At 41.0% G+C, this 22,432-nt stretch overlaps 1 long non-coding RNA gene and 1 pseudogene across 1 annotated transcript; one reads left to right on the forward strand and one right to left on the reverse strand.

Moving 5' to 3' along the window:
* Positions 1-2: 2 nt before the first annotated feature.
* On the forward strand, positions 3-11,027 carry LOC116575334. Its single transcript, XR_004279718.1, has 4 exons — positions 3-84; positions 2,226-2,300; positions 6,057-6,209; positions 10,991-11,027. It is a non-coding gene; the product is annotated as an uncharacterized LOC116575334 (long non-coding RNA).
* Positions 11,028-19,307: 8,280 nt separating this feature from the next.
* Positions 19,308-19,983, reverse strand: LOC116574976 (annotated as a pseudogene).
* Positions 19,984-22,432: the final 2,449 nt, after the last annotated feature.

Below are 22,432 nucleotides of genomic sequence, written 5' to 3' on the forward strand. Positions count from 1 at the left end.
CTCTCAGCTCAAGGCCTGAGTCATTCCATTAAGTGAGCATTCTCCCAGCCAACAGCTGCAAAATACCAGATTGGCATGAAGCAGGTGAGTGAAGTCAGCTTAAATTTAGCATCACAGAAATCTGTTTCTGGGGACACCTGGGGACCACTCAGCAGTCACTCGTCCTGGGAGGAGAACTTTTCAGGTTTAAGCAAGGGCAGTGTGGTTTTCCTTTAGCTATCATCTGCCCGGCTGAACAGCATGACTCAACCCCTTGTTTAGAAAACAGCACTGTGATCAATGGGTAGAGTGGGGGGGAGGTGTAGTGAACAGAAGCAAATGAGAACATGCACTTTATGTGCATTTTCACAGAATCCCGTGGCCATCCTGTAAGGAAGAAGCACTTATTATCCCACTTGATTGTGTGGTAGATGACTGGGGCAACCAACTCCTGCTGGTTTGTCTTGAAATTTCCCAGGCTTCTCACTCAAAGTCTCACGTCCTGGACATCTCTCAGTCCTGGACAAGCTGAGGCAGTGGGTCACCTGAGGTGGATCTGAAGTTCTACCTTTACCGCAAAGAGCATTTCTTAAACTTTGTACTCTCCTACCTCTCATTCGTGAAGTCATCTGACAGTCTGAGCAGTTCGTAATTCAGAGATGTTATACCCATTTTACTGATGGGGATGTGGAGGCTCATTGAGATTAATGACTTGTCCAAGATCTACTGACTAAGCAGTGACAGAGGCAGTTTGGAATCCAGCTCTCTTTGTCTCAGAGGCTTCTCTACACAGCTCTCCTAGCAGAGAGGTGGGAGAGGCAAAACCCGACAGGTGTGAGGAAGAGGCAGCCATGTATTTGGGGATGCCACCATCTGCTCTTGGGAGCTCCCTGGGCAATTCCATATTCAGCTCTTTGACCTTTTATTCCAAAAGGTCTTATGGCTTTCTGACCACAGGCAGGATGCAGAGCAGCTGGGAAGGGGCACTGGGAGGGATGGCTGTATGGGCAGCTGGACACCAGGAAGCACTGAGAAGAACCAAGAGCCGCGGCCATTATCATCAGGTGCCACAGACAGCCTGGGCCTGGAGTCAGGGCCTTGTGACAGTCTTCTAGCTCTGACAGGGTAGGGGGAGGGAGTGAGGGACCCCAGGGGGGCAGCGTTGACCTCTCCTCATGTGACTCTGATGTGACAGCCTGGAACAGCTGTCAGGAATCACATGCCCTGAGAATGTCCTCTGTCCTAAGATTCTCCTTCACAAGCTTGTCCACTCTGCCTTTTTCCTCCCAGTGCATTTTAACACATCACGTTCAAAATGGGCTGCTAATGCCCTGGGTTTATTCATTCTCTTATCTAGCACTTACTGCAGGCCCATTGTGCACCAGGGCACCAGTGCCAGGAGTGGGAGAGGAATAATGCATCTTGTCTCTGAAGCAGGGACACTTCCTTTAGAGGACAGATAAGGAAGCAGCTCAGTGCTAAGCATAAGAGCAAGGGGCTTGGACGTTTCTCAGACCTGAGCTCCCATCCTGGCTCTGTGACCTTGGTCAAGTTAACTTGGAATTTCTCCTGAGCCTGAGCCTTCTTACCTGTAAAATGGGTTAAAAATGCTACCTCACAATTGGTGTGAAGATTACGTGTGATGATAGTGTCCAGGGCTAAGTCCAGTGACTGTCACATGGTAATTACTCAATTAAGGAGAGTTATTTTTCCAGTTCTACCACTTACCAGTACTGTAAGCTTGGGTGAGTCCAAGAATCCTGTTAGGCATCAGTTTCCCTTCTATGAAAAGGGTATAAAAATAGTAACTTCGTTGTAAGAATGTTGCAGTAATTAAATCAGATGATACATGTAAAGCACTTAGAATAATGCCTGGCGTACAATATGACTTGAATATATAATAGTGATTGCAACGAATACTAAGAATGATACATACCACAGGGATGTGGACAAAAAAGATGTTCTAGGAGATAATTCTAGGAAAATGGGTGGGAGGGTATGTCAGGGAGTGAGCAGCATGTGTAACATATGGGGGTGTGAAGCTGCCCAGTGTTCCAGAGACGTGGGTCAAATTAGGAGCTCAGGGTCACACCATGGGCAGAGCAGGAGATGACTTTTCAAATGAACCCAAATCCAGGTTCTCCCCCTTATTAGCAAGGTGACCTTTGGAAAGTGACTGAATCTGTCCTAATGCCATCCTCCTCCCCAGTCGCCGAGAGCTCACGCTTTCTGTTTTTTCATGTCAGTGTGAGGATGCAAGGACATAATGTCTGTAATCACTCAGCCAGTGCCTGGCACAAAGGACGCCCCCAAAGGTGTTGGTGAGTAACCAGGATATTTTTCTAGAGGGCATGGTGAAGGGTGTGAGGGAACCGACAGAGTGAAATAGTGATTAGATCGGGAAAATCTCAACAAAGGAATCTTCCTTTTCTAGAAGCAAAATGGGAAGTGTAGTGCTCAGGACCCCTGAGGCTCTCTCTGGTGTTACAGTAGCTCCTCTGCTCTTGGAGCCCAGCTTCAGAGCCCACATCCCTCAGCCTCGTCAGAATCTAAATTTACCCTCGTCGTAATTATTCACACTGTGCCTCATCAGCTTGTGAGCAGAACAAGCGGAAGCCAAAACTCAGAGGGGGAGGTGGGAGGGAAGAAGACAGAAAAGAAGGAAACTTCAGGCAGCAGGGCTGCCCAGCTTTGCCTGCAAGCTGCGGTATTGGCCAGTCCCCCTGAAATAACTCCTAAGGGCAGAGTTGGCTCATGTGTCTTCCAACGTTAACATTAGAGCGAACCGAGATTAAATGCTCCCAAGAAACTGACCAGCCTAACATTTTTCTCCTCCCTCTCTCTTTTTATAACTATGACCACAGTAGTAATTCAATTGGAAACATATTCTGTCCCTGATTGCTCCAGCACTGGCACTAGATCATTCCCAGGGCTTGATATTTTTATTAAATGCACACTGCTGTTATTTTCTGCTGGGGCTAAAAATACATCTGACTGCAGCAAAGGCTCAGTTGGGGCCTCCTCCCTGTTCTCTGGGAGGCCAGGACCAGGCAGGACCAACAGATTGATGGCCTCCCAATTAATTTCGGCAGCACCCTATTTCCAAGGAAAACGGCCCCAGATACTAATGTAACTGTAAAAATAAAGATGGAGTTCTGGTCTAAAAGGACACATAATGGGAGCCCACATTCCTAACCTCACATACTGCCTGTCTCCCTTCCCTTGAAGCTATCACACATCACCATGTCAAAACACTATGTACTTTCAAGCCATGTCTTTGTGGATGCCAATCCTTTGCCCAGAATGCTGCTCCTCCATCTCCTTCTGTGAGTTTGTGATTGTCCCATAGTCTCAGCTCAAGCACTCAGCCCCTTTTCTGTGCCTGTGCTTTGACGGAGACCCTCTTTGCCTGATTTCCCCGTGCTCCTTCTGCTTATACCTTCAGAACTCACCTTCTGCATTGTAATCATTGCAATCACTTATGTCTGTCTATGATTATCTTGCATTTCTTGAGGCCAGGGACTCTGTTTTACTGACAGTTAGAGACCTAGCACCTAGTCCAGTGCTAAGCTCAATGAACTGGGGTGAATGAGTCACGGAGGATGCAGAATTTGAGGAAGTGCTGCTTTCAGGAGCTGACCCTACACTGGAAAGACCCTGATAGTGCTTCCTCAGAGTTCATGCCGGAGGCTCCAGGCTTGTCCCATCTAAGTCCTGGTCCTGGGGCTCAAGGGGGTTCATCAAAATGATCTTGGAGAAAGACGAGTCCATCACTTCTTCCTTTTGGAAGCTCTCCCCTCCATTGGCTCTTACAATGATGCATTCTTCTCATTTTCTTCCTACCTGGTCCTTCTTTCTTCTTTCTTAGATTCTTCTTCCTCTTTGTGCTCCTGAGATGTTGCTGACAAGATGCTGCTCCTCTGTGGTCCCACAGGATTGTCGATGTACTACCCACCTGCTCATTCAGTCAGGCATTCAGTGTTTATGAAAGTGTTACCGGGTACTAGGTGCTGTTCTAGATGTTTCAAATATGGCAGAGAGAAAGAGAATGATCCTGTCTTCAGAGAACTGACATTTTAATGGAACACACAGAGATTAGGATAAGACATCTAGAATAAAATGTTAGTTGTTATCTATGATTAAGTTCAAGGGCCTGGCTTTTTTCATCCCTGTATCTGGAGCTTATTATCACAGTGCCTAGTCACAGATCATGGGCTCAATACCTGGATAAATGATCACTTGAATGAATGAATAAAGGCCCAGAGTCAATGTAAATCTTCTATAAAGCTTTCCCTAAACAACTCAGGCCAAGTCTAATTAATTAGTCCATTCATTCATTCAACAAATATTTATTTCATGCCTCCTCTCTGCCTGCCTGAAAATATCTGAGGCACGTTACAAACATCTGTCATTGTGCCTACCACAGTAGATTAGAGATTACTTGTTTTTTGCCTATCTTCAACACTTCTCAAGCACAGAGACCTTGCCTAATTCATTGCTGAATCCCTCGACCTAACATGGCACTTGGCATCTTATAGGTGCTCAGCAGAAGTCACTTGAATAAGAGATATATTTTTAATAATTTGTAAGGGAGTGAAATTACCATACCATACTGTGGGATATGGGTGGTTTCCACTTTTCTTCCACTTTCTGTGACTTTTGAAAATATTTTTTTTTCTGGAATTACAATGATTTTATATGGAAACTTTGTAAAAGGCAGGATATAGCCCTGTCAATGTACAACGTCCCCAGTGCAAAAGCTCAGTGAGAAATTTTCTCTGATATCAAAGAAAGACATTTTCAGATGGACTATTTCCAACTCTTTGTCTAGATTCCTCACCTATCCCATAGTTGAGACTTAGGCTCCGGGCTTAGGGCTATCACTAACTCATTGTGTGACCTTGGACCAACCATTGTCTTTCTTTGGACTTAATTTTCCTTTTTGAATAGGGACTGTGTTGGTCAATTATGTCAAAGTCAGCTACAATTCTGACCCTCAGAGGAGCCCATGAATCGCCTCCACTCTGGGAGCTGGTTCCTGAGGATCCTTCTTTTGCCTCTTACTTGATTAACGGACACAGAAGAGATATTCAGAGCTACTACTACTTCTGGATTTCATAAGATGGCCAGTTCACAGACATTTACTGAGCATTTACTATGTACCAAGAACTGCTGAAAGACAATGTTATTGCAGAGATTGTCTTTCTACCTAATAAAGCTATTGTTGAAGTACTTCAGTATTCCTGAGAATATCCCGAGATGCAGTTGGTGTTAAGTGGGTGGGGAAAAGAAGACAGGGCAGTAAGCTTTAATCACAACATCACTGCGTAATTGAGGACCAAATACCACATAGTGCAAGGACTCAAAAAAAAAAAAAGTGTAAAGAGACTCTATTTTATAAACCTTTCTGAAGGACATCTAAGTTCATTATTTAGGAATTAGGAGAGAAGAAATCCCCAAGGACTTGAGTAATGGGAGAAGGGCTCAGGGACAAGGTGACACTTGACCTGGACTTGGTAAGGGGAGGGGAAGCCTCTGAAGGAATCAGGGACTTTAGGGCACTTCTTTCCAGTCTCCAGTTCTGTGTGCTGATTTATTTATTCTTTAAACCTGCTGATTAAAAGCACAGATCTTGGGCGCCTGGGTGGCTCTGTGGGTTAAAAAGCCTCTGCTTTCAGCTCAGGTGATGATCCCAGGGTCCTGGGATCAAGCCCCACATCGGGCTCTCTGCTCAGCAGGGAGTCTGCTTCCCCCTCTCTCTCTCTGCCTGCCTCTCTCTCTGGCTACTTGTGATCTCTGTCTGTCAAACAAATAAATAAAATCTTAAAAAAAAAAAAAAAAAGCACAGATCTTCTCTGAATTCTTGGGTAGATCTGAACCGAGGATCTGGGCCTAGTATCCAGGATTGTCTGGGGGCAGAGCCAGATATCTAATTGTGATATGTGCAACGTCCATCAAGATTCTGTGTGGGCAGGTGAGCTGTAAGAGGTTTCTCTACCTTCCCTTTGCTTGTGAGTGAGTTTTACTGAAGGAGAGTCTATTATAAGAGAGGAAGAGAAACTTCTCTTTTCTCTCAGAGACCAGGATACTTCACAGAAAGTCTTATTTCTGCTCTGAGTCCACGATTCTCAAAGGATGTGGAAGGGGCTGAAGGAGTGAGTCCTTTGCAATGGAGAGGGACTAGAGCCTGCCTGCTCGTTTGGAAGCTAACTCCTTGAGAGGACTTGGAGGTATGTCATTCTAGCTTCTATTACTAGAGTCAGCAATCTGGCTGACAAAAAAAGCCTTGCTATAAAATACTGTTGTTTGTGTTTGTGGTTGAGGTGTTTGTGTATGTGTATGTGGTTGTATGTTTTTTGTTGCTCCTTAGTCATTTTTTTTCTAAAATTGATAAAAAGAGAGATATCTAAAATGGTAAACCTCTAGGAAGTTAGCGATTAATCGATTTTTAAAAATCTCACCTGCTGGTGGGTATTAAGGAGGGCACAAGTTACATGGAGCTCTGGGTGTGGTGCATAAACAATGAATCTTGGAACACTGAAAAAATAAAATTAAAAAAAAAAAGGTCTAAATAATTTGTTAAAAAAATAAAGTCTTGCTAATGGGTTATATATATATTTATTATGGTAAAAGCACATCACATAAAATTACCATTTTAGGTATTTTTAAGTGTGTAGTTCAAGGGCCTTAAGTACATTAACATTGTTGTACAAGCATCACCATCATCCATCTCTGGAACTTTCATCATCTTCTGAAACTGAAAGTCTGTACCATTAAACAATAACTCATTATTCTTTACTGTTTTCACCCCCTGACAACCTGCTTTCTGTCTCTAGGAATTTGAACACTTTGGGTACTTCAAATAAGTAGACTCATATAATACTTGTCCTTTAGTGACTTCTTTAACTTAATGTAAGATCTATAAGGTTCATCCATGTTGTAGCATGTGTCAGAATTTCTTTCCTTTTTAGGACTAAATAATATCCCATTGTATGTTCGCCTCATTTTGTTTATGCATTTATCTGTTGACGGACACTTGGGTTACTATTTCCACCCTTTGGTTATCACAAATAATGCTGCTATGAACATGTGTGCACAAATATCTCTTCCAGTACTTGTTTTAAATTCTTTTGGGTATATACCCAGGAGTGGAATTGCTGGTTCCTACGGTAATTCTATTTTGAACTTTTTGAGAAATTACCATATTTTTTTCCACAGCAGCTATGCCATTTTATGTTCCCATTGGTAACATACAGAGTTCTAATTTTTCTGCATCCCCACTGACACTTGTTATTTTTTGGATTTTTTTTCTTTATGGTCTTCGTTTTTGTCTCTCTTTATAATATTCATGTTAATGATGTGAAGTCTCATTGTGATTTTTATTTGCATTTCCCTAATGACTAGTGATGTTGAGTATCATTTCATGTGCTTATGCATTTTTTATGTCTCTATTTTTATCCTTCATCTAAAAATAAACTCTTTTTTTGGGGGGGGTCACTAAACCAATCTGTGTTGAAAAGCAATTCATCTAAATTTGGTATTATTCCATGCAACCTCACAGGTATTTAAGGAGCGCTTACCCTGTGCAGGATAGTTTGATTTTTTCTAGGACTTTGTGACTGTTCCTTTGGGGTAATCATTGATTGGGGGGGACTCATAGATACATAACTTGCAAACAAGTCAGCCTACGAAAAATGTTAAAAGAGAGGATGGCCAAATTACTCTTTGAGACACAGATTATTGGAATATGTAGATCAACTCTTACAAGACTCTATGATTCATTCATTTGTTTATTTGGTAAACAGTTAACAGCAACTGCTTTGTTTCAGGCAGTGTGTCGAAAGCAAGAGATGTAGAAAGGGGCTGTCTTCAGTCCAGCCTCTCCTTTACATTGGCCACTAAGCCATTACAAGAGAGCTTACAGTCCCTGGAAATATTCTCGTGTTCTTCTACCCATCCTGCCTCTGTCCTAGCTTTTCTACCTCATTCCACTTCATACTTCACTTCCTTACCTTCCATATCACTTATCTTCTACATCTAGTCCTATCTTTTTCCCTCCGGATTTGCACTCCTTTTTAGAACTAACACTGATGCTGTTTGGACCTTAGTACTGTTGTGGTGACCCTCTTTAAGTCTGAGGTGCATTCATCCGCTTATCCTTTGTGCAGTGTCTGCTATGTCTGACTGCCTCATCTGCTCCAACACCCAAAGAGCGGGGACTTCCCCAAAGCTGGATGCTCCTCGGCCTCCAGAAAAGAGAATTTGACAATTCCTACCTCCACATGAACTACAGCTTTGGGTGGTAGCAGTGTGTTAACACATCAACACTCAGTAAAACATGCAAACTATTAGAATGGAGGAGCACTTGCAGAGCAGTTTGGGAACAAAGGGGCTAGGCAGGGAAGTTCTTACCAAGAGGACATTTAAGTTGAGTTTTGAAGTAGGAGGTGCACTTTGAACTAGCTTCAGTGTTTAGTGTCAGTAACAGCATCATGAGGCCTTCATAAAATGGCATTCTATTTATGGAATAATTCCTTATTTTTATGGGCACTTGCAAAGTCATGAGGCCAGATGTAACTTCTGACTCCAAACCAAGACCAACTCATTGAGTGTTACTTTGGGCCCGTGTTTGATGACTTCAGCTAATAGGGATCGAGAGGGGTGCACCTATATGATCTATATTTAGGCATGTACTCTGCAACGTGGGGCTGTCCTTTCAGAGCAAAGTCTTCGGTGTCAGCTGGGGAAGTACTGATTTCAGGATGAGATCCCCTGACGAGGTGGCACACAGCTTGGAAATTTCTGATACAAAATTACAAAAGCTTTCTATGCTGTTTCCACACCGATTCCGGTTGTTTGATTAGAAGGTTCAGGGAAGACGTTGCGAGCTGAAAAGCACCATTTCAAATATTTGCATGTGGGTTGCTGAAAAGATTTTTTGTATTTCATGCAAAAATGGAATGAAGCCATAAGAATGTGTATCTGACTCATTTGGAAAGTGAACACTACATATTTGCCACATGCCAGGAAGCACCTAGGCGTTCCTGTACCTCTTCAAGTGGCTGCTTCAGTACCTGTTCTCATATTATATCACTGCTTGGTTGGCACACTTTAGTAGGGGTGAAAAAAGCCATTTTGTGGATGTGAGTGGACAGCAGTCTGGGAAACGGAGAACCTACATTCTAGGACCTGCTTCTCCATTGGCTGGTGGCTGTGTGTCTTTGGACGAGTCTCTAAAGCAGGACATTGAGAATGAGTTGGCATTGTCTTTCTCTAACTTCCGTCACACGGAAATGGAAACTGAGTTAAGATACCAAGAAGTAGGCTGGGCACAAATAGGCCTTTGATGTCACAAAAATTTAAATCCCTGCGGCATACAATTATGCATGCTCAAATACAGCAAAAATATTAATGGAAGAAACCAAATATTAATTCTGACTTTCAACATTCCCTCAACACATGTTCTAAAATCTCACAGGAAGGGAGACTGAGGGAGTAACATCTTCAAAGCTGATTCACTAATCCATTATCTTCTTACAAGAGCCATTTGAGAGGATGAGATGTCAATTGAGATTTCAAGTTCTATGTTAATAGATCAAGTTTTGACTATTTACTATGAATCAGGTACTTTGTAAACAGTTGACATTCATCATCTATTTTAATCTTGACCACCAACCTTATTCCCATTTTGCAGTGGAAGAAATTGAGGTTTGGCAAGGTTAAGTAACTTGCCCTAAATCTCACAGCTCTTCAGTGGTAGAGACTGAAAAATCAGTCTGTCTTATGTCAGGGTTGCTTCTCTCCAGCATTGTCTACTCAATTCCTTGCCTGTACAGAATCCTGAAGCATTGACGTGTACCTATATTCCCAAGGACTTCTGATTTGAGAGGGGTCCTTTCATTCAATATTTAACAAATGGATATTTCCATCCTTGTGATCTATGATAAGGCAACTGTCTTCCAAAAAACAAACCTACATCTATCACTCCTTAGGTCAAAGCTTCTTTCTGTGCTTCCTTTTACCTTCAGGATAAAATTTTGGGTCCATAACATGGCATTTAGTGTTCTTCTAAATCTTTTCCCAGTGTAACTGTCCAACATGAAAGCTGTGTCCCAACCCAAACTCCATGCTCCTGTCAGACATGTCCAGTCTTTGCCCTTAAAAGCTCTCTCCTTCTGCTATCCTACTCACTTAAGCTTTCCACCTATTCTCCCCATGCATCTAGAACATGTCCATTTGAGGGATCCCATTTGCAAGGTCCCTCTTCATTCTCAGTTCTTCGTGTAGCCCTATCCTGCTATGTCCAGACATGCATTCAAATATTGTCCATGTTAGTTCATTGTGCATTCATTTACTAATTCACTCAACATTTATTGAGCATCTACCATATACCAGGCTTTTTAAACTTAAAGACATTCCTTGGTAGCTGTTTTTCTTTTAAATTATGATTTGTCTTTGCAGAGGAACAGTAATCTCCTTGATAGATTTTTTTTTTTTTTTCAGCTTCTAGAACTGGACCATTGTACCTTCAACAACCGGCACATAGGAAATGATCAGTAAATGGTTTGGGGATTAATTTCTGAATCACATTGCCTTTTTACCTTATTCATTCATATAATACCTAGGAGATTCACAACAAGCACAAATAAAATCATTGGCAAGAATATTATCCCTACAAAAATATCATTTGTGGGAAAATTATCAGTTTCAAAAGGTGGTTTTTCTTCTCCTTATCCATACTATACTGCATGCGGATCACCCAGAAATATGTCACACAAATGTAACGGTGAGAAGCTATTTCTGGCACCTGTTACTTACCTAGAGATGAAAAAAATAAAAGCTAGGCAACTTGGCATGGCCATTTACTTAATTATTTTTAAGGAAAATATGCAAGATGTCTCTGGGTCAGAAGTCCAGGTAGGTTTTGCAGAACTTCAGAAGTTTTTCATTGTGGGAGTTTTGACCTCAAAGTTGACTAGAGGTTCATATCTTCTGCCCATTTTTTGAACAGACACTTCTTCAATCAAGACATACAAATGGCTATCAGAAACATGAAAAAATGTTCATCATCACTAGCCCTTAGGGAGATTCAAATTAAAACCACATTGAGATATCACCTTATACCAGTTAGAATGGTCAAAATGAACAAAACAGGAAACAACATGTGTTGGAGAGGATGTGGAGAAAGGGGAACCCTCTTACACTGTTGGTAGGAATGCAAGTTGGTGCAGCCTCTTTGAAGAACAGTGTGAAGATTCCTCAAGAAATTAAAAATAGAACTTCCCTATGACCCTGCAATTGCACTCCTGGGTATTTACCCCAAAGATACAGATGTCGTGAAAAGAAGGGCCATCTGTACCCCAATGTTTATAGCAGCAATGGCCACGGTCGCCAAACTATGGAAAGAACCAAAAACCAAGATGACCTTCAACGGACGAATGGCTAAGGAAGATGTGGTCCATATACACTATGGAGTATTATGCCTCCATCAGAAAGGATGAATACCCAGCTTTTGTAGCAACATGGACGGGAGTGGAATAGATTATGCTGAGTGAAATCAGTCAAGCAGAGAGAGTCAATTATCATATGGTTTCACTTATTTGTGGAGCATAACAAATATCATGGAGGACAAGGGGAGTTAGAAAGGAGAACGGAGTCGGGAGAAATTGGAAGGGGAGGTGAAGCATGAGAGACTATGGACTCTGAAAAACCATCTGAGGGGTTTGAAGTGGCGGGGGGGGTGGGAGGTTGGGGTACCAGGTGGTGGGTATTATAGAGGGCACGGATTGCATGGAGCACTGGGGTGGTGAAAAAATAATGAATACTCTTTTTCTGAAAATAAATAAATCAATCATATATATATATATATATATATATATATATATATATATATATATATGGTTGACTAGAGGTACCTTAAGTCTAATTCAACTTAACCACTCATGGTTGCACTCATAGCCCTGAACATGGGATCTATGACTTAGCCATTGATTAACAACATAATTTCAGGTAATGGTTTCACCCTTAAGGAAATGGTCCAGTTGAAGAAGTCCTAAAGCTGCATCTCCTGAGCAGAATTTCTGAGGTTGGTAACAGAAGCATCACACGTACGTACACGTGCACACACACACACACACACACACAGCGTTCCATGGACAAATAAGTTAGGAAGTCTATCTTTATTAGGTACTTAGTGAAAGCCACGCCCTTGGATATTTACTAAGCAGATTTGCACATGGAAGACTCCAACAAATTTATTTATAAAGAAACCTGGCTCACTTTGTTCCCCAAAAATGATTGGGCAGAATATATAATGTCATTGCCCACTCTTATCCTACTTGAACCTGGTTTTTCCCATAACTTTACTGCAACATCCATTCATTTGGCAAACTTGCACTGCCTGCTACTGTGCTAGACACTGGTGTAGGACCTAGTCCCTGTCTTAAGTAACCTGTGGTGTCTCAGAACTGAGATACGAGCACTGATGAGGCACTTGCTGGAAGCTGTGAAATAACGCTGTTTGCAGGAGAAGTAATTGAAATGCATTCTTCCGAATTGCAAGTTGACCAGGGAAATGGTCAAGAGGAGATTCCAGGCCTCAGGAGGTGTGTGAGAACCATTAAATTAGGTAATGGGGCAATCAAGAAGCTTGGTCTGATTAGGATACAGGGTTTATGCAGGGCACTAAAGAAACATGACATGAAAGAAGCAGCAAAACAAGAGCATGAAGAACATGGTGCTTATTTCCAATCTGGTTTTGTCTCTTGCTTTTCAAGAAATGCCCATGGCAGTCCTACTTGGGGTTTTTATAACTTCTTCATGGCAGCAGGGAAAGGAGACATACTGGGATGATTCAGAATATGAAAAACAAGGTTCCAGAGTTGTAGGCGTTGGTCAGAACAGCAGGCATCTGTAGATGTCCCTGGAAACTCCCCGAAGAATGATGAGTACTCTTGATAACACCTGTTTTCTTTCTATCAATGGTTTGTGATATAACAAAACAATTCATGCATTTATTCCTACAACATCCTGTTCTCCTTCAGATGTGGGCATTATGCTCACCATGACACTGCTTGGAAATTACTGTGAAAGTGATTTCCATGTCATGAACTGTCACTATTGACAAGTGACAAAATTGTACCCAAGGTCCTTTCTCTCTTTAGATCCTGGCTGTATAACAACACTTCTTCCAAATAATTGTAAATTTTTTCCGCAGCTATGTATGTATGTTTGTAAGACTATAAATGTAAGATTACAAGTGAAATAAAATATTACCTGTAAATTATATTATGTCATCAATTCCAGGAAAAATGCACCATAGCAAAATGATCTGGAAAAAAGAACTCTGCATGTTATTTTCCCCTCGTCTATAAAATTATGGGGTGGACTATTTGGTCTCTGAGGTCTTTTCTAGCATTAATGTGATGTTCTTGGATTCTATGGGAGTTGTAGACAATTATGGACTGCAGATGTGCAATATAATTGTCTCAATAGGGTATTTGTCTCTCACTGACTCTTTGGGAAATGGTGGGCATGTATTTTGTTTGTTGTTATGACTGGAAAATCTGAGCAATAATTATAGTAACATCCACAGAATTTTCCCCTGTGGTGTAAAATACAGATAAGACTCTTATAATATTATCCCTTGGTAACTGGAACTCATGATGGCTGGAAATCTCTATGTGGCTCACTGAGATTGGTACTGTGCTTCTTGTTATCTGGCTCTACTTGTCTGTGGGATGCCCAGGCCTTGGGGTTAGTTCCAGCAATCAATTCATTCATCCATGCGACAAATATTGATTGAGCACTAGCCAAGTGTTGAGTACTATGCTAAGGGCTGGGGAGATAGGATGAGTAAGAGCTTGCAGTCAAAAGGGAACATATATATGTAGTCCATTCTGCATTGGGTGCGTAGAGTGTGCTTGGGTCTTGACCAACACAGACAGATAGGAATGAGAAAAATAAGAATAGACACATATGTTCAAGTTTTGAGGTTAGTAATCTGTGATACAGAGGGCCGAGAGGCTTCCTATAGGAGACGGCATTTATTTGAAGAGCAGAGTAAGAGATTACCAAGTGGCTAAGAAGATAGCCATCCCAGGTAGTTAGAACAGTATTCCCCAAATTTCAGGGGCATGAAGAACATAGTGTGGTGAGGGAGTTCCAAGTTGCCAGGAGCCTCAGTGTGGCTCAAGGTACAACTTAGAGGATTGAATGAGCCACCCTTACCCACTTAAGAAATCTGAAGGAACACAGAGAGCCACTGAAAGATTGTGGCAGGAGGATGATGAAGCTGCTGCTCTGTGACCCAACATGAATACAACTGGTATGAGCATCAATAAGAGTAACAGCAAATATTGACTGAAGGCTGCCCATAGACCAGGTACTGCTTTAAACACTACATATCTGATCTCCTTTCAATGTTGCAGTACTCACAGAAGAGGTAGTATTATTGTCCCCAGGTTGTAGATGAGGAGATGGAGACACAGAGAAGTCAAGCAGACAGATATCACAGGGTAATTGAGCGGAAGGGTCAGGAATTGAATCTAGGCAGTCTGAATCCAGAATCCTGTCCTCTATTATAGTTTGTTTATTACATTTTAAACTTTAAAAAATTGTGCAATGAAACACATGTGGAGAAGTGCACAGATCATAAATATATAGTTCAATACACTATCATAGGGGTCATCGAACTGTGACTCATGGGCCAATTCCAGTCTACCATCTGTTATTGTAAACAAGGTTTTATTAGAATACAGCAATACCCATCATTTACGACCTGTCAGTAGCTGCTTTTGAACTTCAGTGGCAGAGCTGAGTGGTTAAGACAGATGCATATGGCTTCCAAATCTCAAATATTTCCTAGATGACCCTTTACAGAAAAAAAATCTGTGAATCCTTGTGTTATCACATTGAGAGCATGGTTATCATCAGGTCCAGAAATAGAATGTACCCAATGCCCAGAAGACCCCCACATGTTCCTTCCCGACCACTGCTCCTTCTACCTAGTGAAAACCTCCCTCTACTTTCACACTGTTCATTGGTTTTGCCTGTTTTTAACTTCATGTGAATGCAGTTATACTATATGTGAGTTCTGCCATCTTAATTTCTGTGCTATGCTGAGGTACTTAGTATAAGACCACAAAAAATGGGAAGCCAGTCTTATTTTCCCTGAGCATAGAGGAGACAAGGCACACTGACCCATGTCTTGCTTCTTCTGAGAAGAGGACATTTAAGGGTCACCATTTTTTGTCCCAAGTTGAATTGTGGTTCTTTCTGACTACCTCTACTAGTTTTCTATTGTTGCTCTAACAAATCACCACAATCTTAGTATTTCAAACAATACAGAATTTATTTTCACATAGTTCTCAAGGCCAGAAGTTCAAAAGGATCTCACTGGGCTAAAATCAATGTCAGTAGGAACATCTTTTGAATGTCCCCACACACCTTGAACCCACACACCTGCACTGACAGTCCTTCCAGGGTCTACCCATCTCATGGAATGGCACGACATTCTACCTAATTGCTGAAAGCTGATTTCCTAAAACTTTTTCTGGATTTGTATCTCTTATTTAACCTCTAAATTCAGTCGTTTATCACATTCTGTCCATTCTGTATCCTTAAGAGCTTTCCGGGTGTATCTATGTCTCAACATCTCCACTGTGATGGCTCCAGGTCAGGCTTTCTGATTTTTATCTAGTTCACTGTGCCTATATCCCAGCCATGGCCTTGCCCCTTCCACATGGAAGGCAAAATGGTTTATCTAAAGCAAAATCTAACTTTCTCTTTTCCCCATAGAGTTAACAGGCTTTTGCCTTGTTCACTATCATGCTCCTGACACCTAAAAGAGAACATGCAACAGGAAACTCTCAATAAATACATGTTAGTTAATTGGAACTCTGACCTATCCATCTGCTGCAAGCTCTTCTTTCACATCCTCCGACCTCCTTGGGCTTTCTCCGATTCTAAAATCCTCCATCCTGACCTGGGTTCCCCTTCTCTTCTCTCTCATTTCTATAATTGAAGAGCATCTTCTTTCCAAGAGAGATCACTACCTTAATCACGGTGCCTCATCTATAGCAGATTTCTAATGTATGTTTGATGAATTAATGAATCCTTACATGAAAAAATAAATGGAGTCATGAGGTTGTCAGAGATCATTTCCCAGAGTCTGCAAACATTCTCAACCTATTGGTAGCATCCAGTTGAATATTCTAGGGCAGGAAATGAACAAGCTAATCTGGGACAGGAGGGACTGGGAAAGGTTATCTGGTCCCGTCCCCTGAGTTAAGGCAATGTTTTTAAAGTATGGCAAATCCTTAAGATGCTCTAGGAATCCAGTGAATTGGGCCACAGTCTACCCTCTGTTGGAGACTGACATTGCCTCATAGCACACTGAAGAAGAAACAACTCAACAGTTAATAGAACTCAACTTTTACCCTTTAAAAGTTTTTACTTTTATGCTATTGTTTCTCAAACAGAGGTGCTATGGAGCCCTTTCTTGCTGGTAATAGTTACTGACATCCTGCAGATCCAGTGTTCTAGCTGACATACTGTGGGCAATATTAGTCTAAGCAAACCTTGACTTTTTGTGTGACTCAACTTTTACAAAGTGAAGAGAATTGATTTCAATGAGTAGTCTCTCTACTGCATGAAATGATTGTGTTCAGAGGAACCTGAAAATGACATATTTTTTTTAATCTGCCAGAGCAGAAGCAGGTTATAGTGTTCCCTTTGTCAAAGTAAGCTTTGCCTTTAGTTAGAGGGGAGGAGGAAAACCCCGGTAATTATATAGTGACGGGGACTGTTCTTTTTTCTCCCATTGAGTATCAATGTCTCTCTTCTCGAACAAAGGTGCTATTGAGATTGTGAATCATAAAATTGATTTCTCCAACTTCTGGGCACCATCTGGGCTCTGAAGTAAAGGGTCTCTCGTATAGATGAAGGCATTTTTAGCCAGAGGTACCTTATTGTGTCCTTCAAGGACTTCATATAGCTATTCTGATGCCATTTCTTCATTCCACAAACACTACATACAGCCTCCATTCTGCTAGGTGGTGGCAATATCCAGATTAAGAAACTGACTTATGGCTACCCTGAGTGCGTAAAGATGGAATAAACTCGCATGCCATTCTTCTCCTCCATTTTTAGGGCACTCAATGTGTACCAATGATTCTGCTAATTCTGCTAGATGCTTTCATTGTCTTTTTTTTTTTTTTCAGAATATAAGACTTTAAGTAACATAACATAATAAAAAATTAAAAAAAAGAATATAAGACTTTATTATCATATTAAATTTGAGGTAGAACTATACTAGTGTCGATCAATATCATTAGCAAGATTACAAATCTCAAGAATTTTCCATTTTAGTTCCTTATACTTTTCTGTTTTTCAAAATGCATAATATATTAAATAGGATTAAGTGTGGCTATTACAGAGTGACTTAAACAAGAGACAAGTTATTTCTTTTACATAAAAGCCAGAGGCAGGTAGTGGCAGTGCCTTCTCTGCCTCAACAGTGGCAGTCACAGGTTTGGAAAGAGGTTCACACTTACAGGACCTAGTAGGATTTATTGGCCTATAGGACTGAACCCAGCACCAGACTCACTTAACTTCACAGGAAACAGAACAACGGTGTGAGCCTTATTTCAACAGAAGGTTTTAGTCTGGTGCCCAAGTGTCAGTTCAGGTGCAAGAACAAGATTATTTGGGTGGATGCAGAAACTGGGCTAACTTAGAACCTTCAGACTTTGCAAGAGTCATCATCTCTTGAAATAGTCATGAGTGTAGCTTTTAGGAATCTTCATAATAAGTAACACAGTGCTTGGGGCACCTGGCTGGCTCAGTCAGTAGACCATGTGGCTCTTGGTCTCAGGTCTGTGAGTCCAAGCCCATCACTGGTCACAGAGCCCACCCCAAAACACAAATGAACAAACAAATAAACAATACACAGTGCTTAAGTAAGTTCGAAGTCCATATTTGCCAAAGGACATTTATAGCTATTGTAGTCTTCCTGGTCTAGACACAATTTACCAATAAGGGGTCTTTTTTTTTTTTCTTTCTTTTTTTTTTTTTAAGTAGGCTCCACATGGAGCCCAATGCAGGGCTTGCACTCATAACCCTGAAATCAAGACCTGAGCTGAGATCAAGAGCAGACACTTAACCAACTAAGCCACCCAGGGGCCCCAATAAAGGGTCATTTTTAATCACAAACAATATTGCCTGACTTCATAGCTGACATTTTATTATTACATTCTCTAGCAGATTTCCAGAGAAACAGTGCCAAAAGGTAAACTTGAAGTCATTTCACCAGGGAGAAAAAGAAAGGGTTTTATTATTAACCTTCTTTATTCTTGGCAGTCCAGGGCAGCATCATATGAGGATCCAATCTTCTATCTTGTTGCTCTGCTACTCACAGATTCTATTTCCACAGTTTCTTTATAGTCCGAAAGCCTGTTGAAGCTCTAGCCACCACATCCATGTTCCAGGAGGAAAAAAAAGTGGCTCATCTCCCTTTATGCTTTAAAGTTTAAGGAAATTTTCTATAAGCATCCACCACTCAACACTTAGAATTCCATGTCACTGACCAGAACTTAGTCATATGGCCATATACATACATATATACACCTATAGGGGTCCATGGCTAATCTGAATAATTCTGCGATTGTTACAAAATAAAAAAGAAAACAGATACTGGGTCAGGTAATTAGCAAAATGGGTCAGAAATAGGATAGTGGGAGGGAAAAGAGATTTACTGGCTTTGAGGACAAAAAGACCATAAGCCAAGGAATGTAGGCAGTCTCTAGAAGCTGGAAATGGCCCTCAGAGGACAGGAAGAAAATGGGACACTGATGCTTCAGTGGCAAAGAATTGAAATCTTCCAACAAATAGATGAACAAGGAAACAGAGTGTCCCCCACCCCCAACCTCCAGAAAAGAATGAAGTCCTTCAACACCTTGATTTTGGCCCAGCCCATGTCAGATATCTGACTTACAAAACTATAAGATATTGCACTTGTATCATTTTAAGCCACTAAGTTTGCAGTAATTTATAATGGCTACAATAAAAAAAAAAACTCATACACTTACCTTAATAAAACTCTCAATTTAAAGGACTTACCAGAGAAGAGTCCCAATAGTCATTTATACCAGATTTTTAAAAATTTAATTCATATTAGGTCCTTAATGACTCTGGCATTAAACTGTGCTCTAATCAGAAATGCATGTATAATCAACAAATCTAGTAAAAGAGTAAACAACTGAAATCTACATGGTCAATGATTTTATATAAAAACTCCAAAAAATTTGTTACTAGTTATGAGAAATATTTCATCTAAGAGTGATTTTCAAGGCAGTATCTTGAGTTTCCATAAAAAAAATAATAACCGTCCATCTCAAAAGAAGGGATATCAATAAGAGGGCCAGAATTCTTTTCTTCCAAGTTCAGTGATTTCCTGTGTTCATAACTCAGGTTTGAATTATCTTTCCTTTGAATCTCTTGCTCTTCCAACACCAAAGATTTATCTGAGGCTAGAGCTACAACGTCGTCATCTTCATTTTCATGCAGAAAGCTACAAATCATGTTGGGTCTACAGCAGAAATCATCGTCCTTGATTTGTGGCCATTTCGTACCACCTAGGATTTCTTCTCCTTCCTTCTTTTCTGTCAAAAGAGTGCTTGTCATGCTGAACTTCTTCATTGTACGATGTTTAGATTTTAGCATTATTGTATTACTGCCTTCTGCATCACCATGTTCAACATTTGTTTCAAATGTAACACAGGTTCCAAGAGTGTCTTCATACTCTCCAGCAAGGACACAGCTGCCCACTTGTATAATGGGACTCTCTGTGTCAATTCCCCAAATCTTGCATTTATTTTCACATTTTGATAGAAAGACTGAATCAATAATTCCAGACAATTCCACCAGCAACAACTTCCCTATTTCCTCTTCCCCATTCTCCTGGATCCACTCTCTGTCACGGCCATGATTCCACAACACATTCATTGTCTTGATAAATCCTTAAAGTTACCTGGAAGATGATTATCACAACCATATTACAATTCCAGAAACTGAGGCTAAGAGTCACATACCACAGTTATTAGGGGATAGTGTCACAGTTTGAATAGGGCATGTTCCCTCCATGGCTCATTGTTCTCACAGTTGGACAATGTGATGTCACTGGTGGAAAGTTTAAAGGTTAAACTTTTGCTAAGGATCAAAGGTGAGCTGGTATAGAAGAAACAGCCACCAAGTATGGCGTGCCTGTTTTTTAGGAGCTATCACTCAGCTGCAGCAACAGCAGAGAAACTTTTACATCCTATCTTGGACCTCATGCAAATTCTCTCACAGCAACATTGGCTTTGTGAAGAATTACATTTCCTGCTGCAGTGATTAGATAGACAGGCTCCTTTGAGTCCTATCAGCCAGAACTTAGCCCTGTGTTTTGCTGGAAAGTCTTTGAATACTCTCTTCATGCCAGCTTTCTCCCTCTTTGCAGAGGAATAATAATGTAAGTCTCTGTGTCTTTCATTCACTTCTATCTACATCATTTCCTTTGAAATGTGCCTATTTCCCTGTTGGCAAGACAAGTGGTACTATGACAATTTGTGTGATAGAAATGAGGACCAGAAGAGCCCAAGGCCATGGTTAGCACCCTATAACACCTCCATCCATCCTAGCACTGACAAATGGTATAATATACTTTTCTGTGTATCTGCCTTTTCCTCAGGACATTGAGAGTATCTTGAGGTCAGAAGCTATGTCTTTCACCTGTACTTTTCTAAAGTTGGCCAAGAGTCTGAAGGATATCAATGTGTAACACATTTAAGAAGTATGTTCTTGGGTGGAATCTGGGATTCCAATTATTCCTGAATGTTTACCTCCAGCCCTCAACACACCCTGCAACTCAAGACAAGACATACCTAAATGCCAACTTGACATCTCTATGTGCATACTGCTGGCATCACAAGAATAATGTGGCTAAAGTATAACTCTATTTCTCATTACAATCTTGCTTTTTCTGGGTTTTGCCATCCGTAAGTAGCTTCATAGTGGTGTACACCAGAAACTGAGTTATCCTTGATCTTTTTAATTTTTTTTTCTTGTGTCTACTTTTTAGGAATAACTGGTCATCAAGTCCTCTGGACTTTATATTCAGAACATATCCAGAATTGTCCACTTTTTCCAGCTCCCTGGTCTTTACCCCAGTCCACGCCACCATCTTTTCTTATCTGAACCATCGTAAATACTGTCCCCATTGGTTCCTTTTACCCTTGTCCTCTTGTAATCCATTCCCCCGGAAGCACTCAGGGTGATATTTTAAAAAGGAAAATAAGACCAAATCACTCTTCCACTTAAGACCATTACCTGGCCTTTCTTGTCATTGAAACAAAGAAATAAACAGACAAATTCAAACTTCTTTCCTTGGTTTGCAAAACCCTCTTTGATCTGACTGTACCACTCCTTTGACTCTATTCATTACCTCTCTCCTTGAGTCTCACATGCACCACCTGTGCTAGCTTGCTTGGTATTCCTTGGACTTTCCAAGTTTCACTCAGGCAGACAGGCATTTGTACATGGTCTGGAATGACTTGTCTCTTTATCTTGTTTACATGGCTGGTTTCTTCTCATTATTCAAACCTCAGCCTACATGGGACTTCTTCAGAGAGGCCAGTTCCAACCACCCAGTTTTAGGTAGCCACATATCTACTCTCTACCATATTATGTTAAGTCTCTTTTTGGACAACACCTTCAGATCAGAATAGGTGTTGTCCAAAGAGAGATTTAAGATAATTTTCTGATATGAAATTCTTCTTGCTATTTTTTTTTTTTGTCTGTTTCTCCCTCTACCTTTCCACCCTCTGGATTATAAACTTCAGCAGAACAGGAATCCTCTTGTCATTTTCTATGCTATGCTATGTCCTATATAGAATGCCTGCAATGTAGCCTGAGTCCCATGAATATTTATGCAATGGCTCTCAGAGGTGTCACTTCACACTGTAGAGAGATTGTTGGTGCTTTCTGCAGGGTGGATGGTCAAGGATTAGAAGGCTGTCTAAATTAATTCTTGAAAGCCTGAAATAAGATACATTATTATACCCTGTCTTTCAGAGGAAGGAACTGATGCTCAAAGAGGTTAAGCAAGTTGCTTAAAGGCAATAGTTTATCATGACTAATTAGACCTGGAAGGTGAGGGAAAGAAAGGAATCAAGGGTAATTCAGATTTCTGGTGTGAGAAAACATGCCACTCTCTCCTAAGATGGGAAAATCTGGGTGAAAACAGATTTTCAAAGGGAAATCAAGAATTCTCTTTTAGCGATGTTATTCTTACAGTGCCAAAGACCTCTTCTTCTTCCTAATGAGAGGGTCAAGATTTGGGCTCCTACTCTGAACCCCAAATGTCATGCTGCCTTCCCCAACAGTGTTTGGAACATTCACAGTCTCTTTCCTTCCC

This window comes from Mustela erminea, chromosome 16 (assembly GCF_009829155.1).
Source record: "Mustela erminea isolate mMusErm1 chromosome 16, mMusErm1.Pri, whole genome shotgun sequence".
NCBI lineage: Eukaryota > Metazoa > Chordata > Mammalia > Carnivora > Mustelidae > Mustela > Mustela erminea.